We start from the raw sequence: 10,791 nt of genomic DNA on the forward strand, positions 1-10,791 counted from the left end.
TTTTCCCTACCCTCATTTAATCACAAGGGTAAAAGTCCTAAGTAAGTCAAACTTAATGGCTTTGTCATTCAATTGTAACTGTATCCCCACTTTTTTCTCTATTTGTTTTTTAGGGTCAGAATTGAGATATTACCAAGAAAAGGCACAAAGCCATAATACCATGGCACTATTTCTTTTGACTTAAAGGGGAAAAAGTACTGAATTCTAGCCGATGTTGATCGTACCTTGTGGAGACTCCTCTCATTTTCTGATATGTTTTCACCTAATAAGAAGATGGAGAATATGGAGAATATTATATTAATATCATTTGTGTTCACTATAAGCTATTTGGATTTAGAATTATTACAGAGTTGTAAGCTTGTTATCAAATTAATGTAATACACTTAAACTACTCTTTTGCAAAGTTATTTATTTTTAAACAATTTAACATATATCTAGGGTGAGTTAAAAGTCTTGTGCATCTATATTAGATGGCAGGTATTGTCAGAGAGCCACTGTATATTAATAATAACTGTTGAAATGACTTTTCCATGTTTCTAGAAGCATTTACAAGTGCTTTGTGTGAAACCATAGTGCACAGAGGTCTTTGGACTGCCCTGAAACCCATTTTATCACGTGTACGTAGCTTGTTCCCCACGTTTTCCTCATGTGATACTATGTGTATAAGATCTAGCTATTCAGTGTCAAGTTCAGATTATTCTGATTTTCATCTAAATGTTTTAAAACTTTAAAAAATTTTCACCCGGTGAGCTTTTATTTTATTTTACTATTTTTTATTGAGGTATAGTTGATGTACAATACTATATAGGGTTTCAGGTGTACAATATAGTGATTCACAATTTTTAAAAGTTACATTCCATTTATAGTTATTATAAAATATTGGCTATATTCTCTTGCTGTATGATATATCCTTGTAGCTTATTTATTTTATACATAGTACTTTGTACCTCTTAATCCCCTACCTGTATCTTGCCTCTCCCCCATCCCTCTCCCCAGTAGTAACCACTAGTTTGTTCTCTATACCTGTGAGTCTGTTTCTGTTTTGTTATGTTCATTTATTTGTTTTATTTTTAAGATCCCACATATAAACGATAACACACAGTATTTGTCTTTCTATCTCTGACTTATTTCACTAAGCATAATAGCCTCCAGGTCCATCCATGTTGTTGGAAACGGCAAAATTTCATTCTTTTTTATGGCTGAGTAGTATTCCATTGTATATCTGTATACCACATCTTCTTTATCCATTCCTCTGTAGATGGACACTTAGGTTGCTTCCATATCTCGGCAATTGTAAATAGTGCTGCTATGAACATTGGGTGCATGTATCTTTTTGAATTAGTGTTTTCATTGTCCTCAGATATCTACCCAGGATTGGAATTGCTAGATCATATAGTAGTTCTACTTTTAGTTTTTTGAGAAACCTCCATACTATTTTCCACAGTGGCTTCACCAATTTACATTCCCACCAACAGTGTAACATTCCCTTTTCTCCACATCCTTGCCAATGTTTATTTGTGTTCTTTTTGATGACAGCCATCCTGACAGGTGTGAGGTGATATCTCATTGTGGTTTTAATTTGCATTTCCCTGATGATTAACGATGTTGAGCGTCTTTTCATGTGCCTGTTAGCCATCCGTTTGTCTTCTTTGGAAAAATGTCTATTCAGGTCTTCTGCCCATTTTTTAAATGGTCTGTTTGTTTAAATGTTTAAAATTTTTATTTTGTGTCATTTTAGAGGGCAAACGTTAATACTGTTCTATTCAGAAAGACAATTTTAATGTGCCTTTGTGTAGCCATATTATAAAATACCTTGAAATATGCCCTGTTATAATGCAGTCTGAAATTAAGTTCTGATTGTATATCAATAAAAATAAAAGTATTTTCCAAAAAATTAATTAAATGTATAAACATTTAGAAAGAAGGAGGTATTGCAATATTTTCTACTTTTGTATATAAAGAGAGCCATTAGACATAGGTAGCACAACCTAATGTGAAAGGTTAATTTTATATGATACTCAAAGAGTCTAGTTAAAAATGGAAGGTAGGGAATTCCCTGGAGGTCCAGTGGTTGGGACACTGTGCTCTCACTGCCGAGGGCCCAGATTCAATCCCTGGTTGGGTAACTAAGATCCCACAAGCTGTGCAGGGTGCAGCCAAGAAAAAAAATGGAAGGGAAAAAAGAGAGATAAAACTTTAACCCATAGTTTGGCCTAAATAATTTTGATCATATTTTTGGATTCTATTAAATGGTAACTTAAATGACACTTGGAAAAACCTGTACTTGATTTTTAAAATATGTGCTTCTAAAAATTTGAGCTCATGACAAAAAAAGGAAAACAGGAAAGCTGTGTCCATTTGCCATACTAAATGGATCAAAGTGGCTTTTGTCAAATGTTTCATCACAAAACGTGATGAAGGCCAGAGCTATTGTCAGGCTTATTAGGACTCTACTATGAATTTTTACAAATAATAAGCTATAGAAGGAATTTGGAAATTTTCTGTGTGTCCCTGATTCTGTCTCTCAATCTGTCTAAGAGAAACTGTTCTCTTTCTACTTGGAGCCATAATCTGAAAATGCAGAAGGTCAAAATATTTATTGAAGGAAATGATCATAGAACTAAAAAATAGGTTTTAAGGAAACCAGCTACACAGGCCAACCATCTTGCTCTTAAAGAAAATCATGTGCCAAAAGCCGCACGGCCAAACAAATAAAAAAACAGTATACATTATAATTTTTTTTGTTTTTGTTTTTGTTTTTTGTTTTTGCGGTACGCGGGCCTCTCACTGTTGTGGCCTCTCCCGTTGCGGAACACAGGTTCCGGACACGCAGGCTCAGCGGCCATGGTTCACGGGCCCAGCCGCTCCGCGGCATGTGGGATCTTCCCTGACCGGGGCACGAACCCGTGTCCCCTGCATCAGCAGGCGGACTCTCAACCACTGCGCCACCAGGGAAGCCCTACATTATAATTTGAGCCAGCATTCAAAACTGGATAAAAAGATAAAAGTTACTAAAATCTTAAATAGGTTATGTGCAATGTCTCTGCTAAAGCTGTAAGTCTAAACATTTTGTTTAAAATGCCTTCAGAAATTGCGATTTTAATTATTATACATTTCACGTGAGAAATAATGCTTTATGAATGATTCAAAATACCTATTATATATATTTAAATCATAATGGCTTTTCATCAAATGCGAATTTTTTTTCTTTATTGGCCTCACCACGCGGCTTGTGGGATCTCAGTTTCCCGACCAAGGATTGAACCCAGGCCCTCGTCAGTGAAAGCCCAGAATCCTAACCATTAGGCCACCAGGGGACTCCGTGAATTCTTTTTTTAAATTGAAGTATAGTTGATTTACAATGTTGTGTTAGTTTCAGCTGTACAGCAAAGTGATTCAGTTATACGTATCTATACATATATATATTCTTTTTCAGATTCTTTCCCATTATAGGTTATTACAAGGTATTGAATATAGTTCCCCGTGCTATACAGTAGGTCCTTGTTTTTCAAGTGCGAATTCTTAATTTGAAAATGAAATCATACTATCAGCAATAGACAGTTTTGTTGAATAGTCTAATAAGGAACAATTGCCGGTTCCATAAATAACTTTATATTTCTAAAATAAAGTGTTGGTACACTAGTAATCACAAATTTAGTTTCTTTTAATACTTCTTGAATCCTGTAAAGAAAGTATTTTTATAATCATCCTTTTTATTAATCAATCATGACATGGCAAAATGTTTCGTTACTGTTTCTGGAAAGTGTTACAAATTCTACATCCAGAGATGATGAAAAATTCGTATAGAATTTGTGATAAGTATATATGTTGTGTTAGAAATTTTATAGTCGTGTTGGAGTGTCATGAGATTAATACTTGCAGTCCAGACTGCTGTAGTTTATACTTTTTCTGTATGTTTCAATCAGGTATGTAAAACCATTTGTACTTAGAAGCTCACTTGAATCATCCCAAGTCCACTGATTGTAATATGTGGTTTGGTTTGTAAACAAATAATAGCAATGTCTTGCATATTTCTGGAAATAAATTGTACAAGAATTTATGTATCTACTTCTATATACAGAGTATAAATAAAATTTTCATTTAAAAACACATACCAAACACACACACACACACAGACACACACACACACTCACACTCACGTTTATTTTCTCACTGTTTCTATGGACCAGAAATCCAGGCACAGGTTACCTGGGTCCTCTGCTCAGGGTCTCACCAGCTGAAATGAAGATGTCAGGCTGCAGACTCACCTGAGGCTTAGGATACTCTTCCAAACTCATGTGGTTGTGGCAGAATTTAGTTCCTCATGGTCATAGGACCGAGGTTCCCACATCTTTGATGTCAGTCAGCTGGAGGCCACTCTCAGCTCGTAGAGGCAACCCACATTACTTGCCACATGGCCCCCTCCATCTACAAAGTCAGCGACGGAGAATCGCCCTCGTGTCAAATTCCTCTCACGCTTTGAATCTCACCAGAAAGAGCCCAGTCCCTCCCACTTTTTAAAAATTGTGATAAAAAGTAACATAAAATGTACCATCTTAACCATTTAAAGTGTACAGTTTGGTACTGTTAAGTATATTCACACTGTTGTGCAACAGATCTCCAGAACTTTTTCATCTTGCAAAACTGAAACTCTAGGGACTTCCCTGGTGGCGCAGTGGTTAAGAATCCGCCTGGCAATGCAGGGGACACGGGTTCGAGCCCTGGTCTGGGAAGACCCCACATGCCGCGGAGCAACTAAGCCCCTGGGCCACAACTACTGAGCCTGTGTCCTAGAGCCTGTGAGCCACAGCAACTGAGCCCACATGCCAGAACTACTGAAGCCCGCGTGCCTAGAACCCGTGCTCCGCAATAAGAGAAGTCACTGCAATGCGCCGCAACAAAGAGTAGCCCCACTCGCCGCAACTAGAGAAAGCCCGCGTGCAGCAACGAAGACCCAACACAGCCAAAATTATAAATAAATTAATGAATTAATTAATGTTAAAAAAAACATTGAAACTCTAGATTCATTAAACAACTCCCCATTTCCCCCTCCCACAGCCCCTGGTAACCGCCATTTTACTTTCTGTCTCTATGAATTTGACTACTTTATTTTTTAAAATAAATTTATTTAGTTATTTATTTATTTTATTTTTGGCTGTGTTGTGTCTTCGTTGCTGCGCGCGTGCTTTCTCTAGTTGTGGTGAGCAAGGACTACCTTCATTGCGGTGCGCGGGCTTCTCATTGTGGTGGCTTCTCCTGTTGCGGAGCATGGGCTCTAGGCACATGGGCTTCAGTAGTTGTGGCTCGTGGGCTCCAGGGCACAGGCTCAGTAGTTACAGTGCACGGGCCCAGCCGCCCCGCGGCATGTGGGATCTTCCCAGACCAGGGTTCGAACCCGTGTCCCCTGAATTGGCAGGTGGATTCTTAACCACTGCGTCACCAGGGAAGCCCTTGACTACTTTAGATATGAGTGAAATCATACAGCATTTGTCTTTTTCTGACTGAAGAGCCCAATCCCTTTTAAGAGCCCAGCTGTTTAGGTCAGCTCCCTTAGGATAATATCTATTTTTTAAAGTTAGCTGATTTGGGATCTGAATTACATCTGCACAATCCCTTCACAGCAGCACCTAGATTAGTTTTTGAGTAAAGAACTGGGAGAAGGTGTGTATTCACCAGGTGGGCAGGAATCCTGGGGGCCATGTTAGAATTCTGCCTACCACAAATGGCAGAGTAACCCTGAAAAGGAAGCAGAGTACTAACTAGGGCCTGTCAGCCAGCTTCACATACTGAGTTCAACTCTCATATACCGTACTAGCCCTTCCAATTTGCCACCTGTGTGCTCCAGGCAACAGAGCACTGAAAAAGAGTGAAACAGCCTGATCCCATAACGTTCAAGATATCAAATTCTTGCCTCAGACTAACTGAAGGATTTGGTAGAGGGGGAAAAAAGCAAGTAAAGACAAGTAAATTAGCTGAGACCAAAAGCCTTTGATAAGTGCATCCCCTGCCCTATCCAGTGGGCAAAGTGGAGATATAACTGATAAGGATCCCATTCTCAAAGGTCCTGACAGCTGCTTCTGGGGTGAAGAGCTGGGCCATAAAAGCATAAACTGAAAGGATAAAGCTACCAGGCTTCATACTGCATATGCTGAAAATAGGTGAAATGGTATAGAGCTGCAAAAACACGTGTGATATCAAAATAGCTCTGGAATTCATCTTCCACCTCCTCTGCCAGTGCCACTTCCCTGGTATTGGCCCAGGCAACTGCGAGAGCCCTCTAACTGGTTTCTAACCCTACCTGACTCTAGTTTTCCACAGTTAACCTTAGAAAATCTAAAACACAAATCAGAATGATGTCTATGCTCTGCTTAAGACCTCTCAGTGGCTGTGCCTCCGATGTCAGTTCCATCTGCTAATCCAGCCTCATCTGCTGGCACATCCCTATGCTCACACTCATACTGGTTTCAGTTCCCTGAAAAGATCAGGCTGTTTCACACATCCAACCATGCCTTTCCCCAATCTGTTCTATCTTGAATGGTCATCCCTCCATCCCAGTCTGCCTAGAAAATTCTTATATATCCTTCACTCCTCCCTCCTTAAGTAAGGATACTGGCACCCAGCCCATGATTTCCCACTCCACCCTAATTCCTGGTGCTCATACTAGGGGATCTCATTGTCCATGGAGATGACAGAACCAGCAACTTCTGTGTCCCATGACTCTCTCAATTACCTTCTCCATTCCGTTTCAGCCACCTGCACTCAAAGCACCACATCTTGAACTTTACTGAGGCCCAGAACTGCTTACCTCTAACATTGAACCCTTTGGTATTCCATTTTGAGACAAGCTCCTCTCCTACCTGCTTCCTCAGGAGTAAGGGCCTCACAGGACACTGGTTCTTTTACCTCATATGGACCCCTTCAGTCCTTTGAGCCCTCCATTTTCTCCCAGTCTCCCAGCCCCTCCTGGCCTCTTTTCCTTCCTTTCCCAACCTTTCTTAATGTCATGCTTGATCACCAGAACTACTCTCTCCCCAGCAGCCTCAATTCCCTTTGTGTTCCTGTCTGCCAAACCACCCCACAAACCTCTCACCCTGTGTTAGTACTACCAACCACCCTTCTCCCCTCCTTCACCTGGTTGTTTCCACCAGGTGTCTAATCTCTTCTACAAACAAAGCTACATTCACACTCATCCTTGTCTCCATTCCATCTTCCTGTTCAAGATCACCCATCCACTTGGGCCCTATGTGCCATCTTTTTCAATCATCTCCTTTAGAAACTTGCTCCATCAATTAACCCTTCTCTCTTTGATTTCAATCTGTGGTGCCTCTTCTCCTTAAACATGCTTAGGTCTCTCCTGTTTAAAAAAACAGAAAACAAAAATAAAACTCTCTCTTGACCCTGAATCTTCATCAGGTGCCAGTTTCTCTCCTTACTTTCTCAGCTTAAGCTTCTCCAAATAGTAGTAGTCTATGTTTGCTGCCTCTACTTCCTCAAATCCATTCACGCCTCAAACTACTGAAAAATATTTCCATTGAAATTTATTTTGGCAAAAGTCACTAGCGGGCTTCCCTGGTGGCGCAGTGGTTGAGAGTCCGCCCGCCGATGCAGGGGACACGGGTTCGTGCCCCGGTCCGGGAAGATCCCACATGCCGCGGAACGGCTGGGCCCGTGAGCCATGGCCGCTGAGCCTGCGCGTCCGGAGCCTGTGCTCCGCAACGGGAGAGGCCACAACAGTGAGAGGCCCGCGTGCCGCAAAAAAAAAAAAAAAAGAAAGTCACCAGTGACTTCCAAACTGCCAAAGCTTTTCGGTCTTGATGTTATTGGACTTCCCTATGCATTTTTTAAAATGCTTATTTGGTTGCACCGGGTCTTAGTTGCGGCAGGGGGGCTCCTTAGTTGCGGCTCGCCAGCTCCTTAGTTTGGCATGTGAACTCTTAGTTGCAGCATGCATGTGGGATCTAGTTCCCTGACCAGGGATTGAACCCGGTCCCCCTGAATTGGGAGTGCAGAGTCTTATCCACTGTGCCACCAGGGAACTCCTGGACTTCCCTCTGCATTTGACACTGCAGATAATTGCCACCCCCTTGAAACGTTCCTGTTCCTAGGTTTCCTGTTCCTAGGTTTCCAAAGAACATATATATATGTTCTTTTTTAGATTCTTTTCCATTACAGATTATTACAAGATATTGAATACATTGCCGTGTGCTATACAGTAGGTCCTCGTTGTTTATTTTATATATAGTAGTGTGTATCTGTCAATCTCAAACTCCTAATTTATTCCCCCCTCCTTTCCCTTTTGGTGACCATAAATTTGTTTTCTATGTCTGTGAGTCTATTTCTATTTTGTAAATAAGTTGTTCATTTGTATCATTTTTTAAGGTTCTACCTATAAGTGATATCATATGATATTTGTCTTTCTCTAACTTCACTTAGTATAATCATCTCTAGGTCCATCCATGTTTCTGCAAATGGCATTATTTCATTTGTTCTTTTTAATTTTTTTTATTTTTGGCCGCACTGCGTGGCATGCGGGATCTTAGTTCCCCAACCAGGGATCAAACCCGTGCCCCCTGCAGTGGAAGCGTGCAGTCTGAACCACTGGAACACCAGGGAAGTCCCCTGTTCTCTCTTTTTAAAATCTCTTCCTCCTTCCACCATTTAAATGTTCATGTTTCCCAATGTTTTGTCAAGAGCTGAAAGGGGTCTGAGATGTTACCCCACTTGCACAGTTATGTACATTATATGTATGGATACTAAAGAAACACGAGACACCTGGCTCAGGGAAAAGAGGGTTTCTTTTGATTAATACTCACAACCAGATCAACAGCCAGAGTCATATTGCCATGTTGGTCCCCCACACCCAGACCCACAGGTGACAGGGTGAGAACTGATGGAAACTTTCTATGTGAGTGGCGGGTTTCACCCCAAAGATGAGAGAGAACAGTGGATTTTCTCCATTTATATCTGGGAGACAGCCATCCTGCTCCCCTCCGAAAGGAGAGATAAAAAGCTTTGCTCCTCTGAGAGGGGCTGGAAAGGATCCCGGTTCTTACACCAACCTTTTGTAATGTTAACATGTCCTTCCAAGAGCCAGATAAATCCTGTATCTCCAGCTTTTACAGCCTAGAGATGTTTCCAAAGTCTGGGCTTTATCCGTTTTGAAGTGTTAATACTTAGGGAAATAGTGCTCAGTCTTCCTGGAATCTTGGACGCTTCACCTGGGGACCTGGTCTCGGCTGTAACCATTTGGAGCTCTTGGAAAGATAAGAAAAGTTTTATTATCCCTTTGGATCAGAGCAGTGAGCTAGACAAATGACTGGAGATATCCTCATGGTATGTGAAAAGTGAAATGCAGGGGAAGTGAAAGCAAACATTCTCCATCTTTATATTGTGTACATCCCAGTGTCCCAGGTGGCTGGGTCTTTTTACAGGAGCACTGAGAAATTCAGGGAAGTTTTATTTTCCACACCAGGATTCTACCTTCTGTCTTCTTCTGATCTCACTCTACATGCTCTCCCTGGACCATCCCACCTCCTCTTGTTGTTTTAACTGCTACCTCTATGCTAGGACCTTCAAATATCCCACCACCGTCCAGACATCTATATGTGAGTGTTCTAACCCCACATGTTCAAAATGGAACTCATCACCCTGCCCCCAAACTCTTGTATCCTCTACGTCAGTTGGCAGCAGCACCATCTGTGTCATACTTGCGGCTGCCCTCATTATTGGAATAACCTTTCCATACACGGAAGATTTTCCACGTTATGAGCTCCGCCCCCCTCGTGTAAGAGTCAGAACTATCTGCCGGCCTCCCTCGTAGCTAGAACACGGTCCCAGGACTTAGGCTCCTCCACTCAGACACACCTGCATGAGACTGATTCGGAACTGAGCACCATGAGGAAACCAGCTCTACGCAGAGCTTCCATTTTTTGCTATCAGGGAATTCCCAGTGTTTTCAAGGTTGACTTCTTGCAGCAGCAGCGGTAGCGGTTTCCTCTTGGGCTCTGGCTGGGGGTACCTGTAGCATCCGGCCGCTTCTGCAATGGTTTGGGGCTTTGACAAATGTATATGACACATCCACCATTACAGTATCATACAGTATTGTTTCACTGCCCTAAACCCCCCTCTCCCTTCTTCCCCAGAACCTCTGGCGACCACTGATATTTGTATTGTCTCCAGAGATACACTTTATTTTTTAGAGCAGTTTTACATTTGTAGAAAAACTAAGATGATAGTACAGAGAGTTCTCGTATACCCACATCCATCCGTATTATTAACATCCTACATTAGTGTGATAACATTTGTTACAATTAATGAACCAATATTGGTATGTCATCATTAACCAAAGTCCACACTTTATTCAGACCTCCTTAGGTTTTTTTTGGTTTATTTACTTATTTATTTATTTATTTTTGGCTGTATTGGGTCTTCATTGCTGTGCGCGGGCTTTCTCTAGTTGCAGCTCCGAGCGGGGGCTACTCTTCATTGCGGCAGGCGGGCTTTTCATTGTGGTGGCTTCTCTTGTTGCGGAGCATGGGCTCTAGGCGTGCGGGCTTCAGTAGTTGTGGCACGTGGGCTCAGTAGTTGTGGCACACGGGCTTAGGTGCTCCGCGGCATGTGGGACCTTCCCAGACCAGGGCTCAAACCTGTGTCCCCTGCATTGGCAGGCGGATTCTTAGCCACTGCGCCACCAGGGAAGTCCCCAGACTTCCTTAGTTTTTACCTAATATCCTTTTTCTGTTCCAGAATCCCATCCAGGGTGCCACATCACATTTAGTCATCATGTCTTAT

This window comes from Delphinapterus leucas, chromosome X (genome assembly GCF_059928025.1).
Source record: "Delphinapterus leucas isolate spDelLeu-1000000601 "Yukka" chromosome X, BTC_Dleu_Yukka2, whole genome shotgun sequence".
In the NCBI taxonomy this organism is placed as follows: Eukaryota; Metazoa; Chordata; class Mammalia; order Artiodactyla; family Monodontidae; genus Delphinapterus; species Delphinapterus leucas.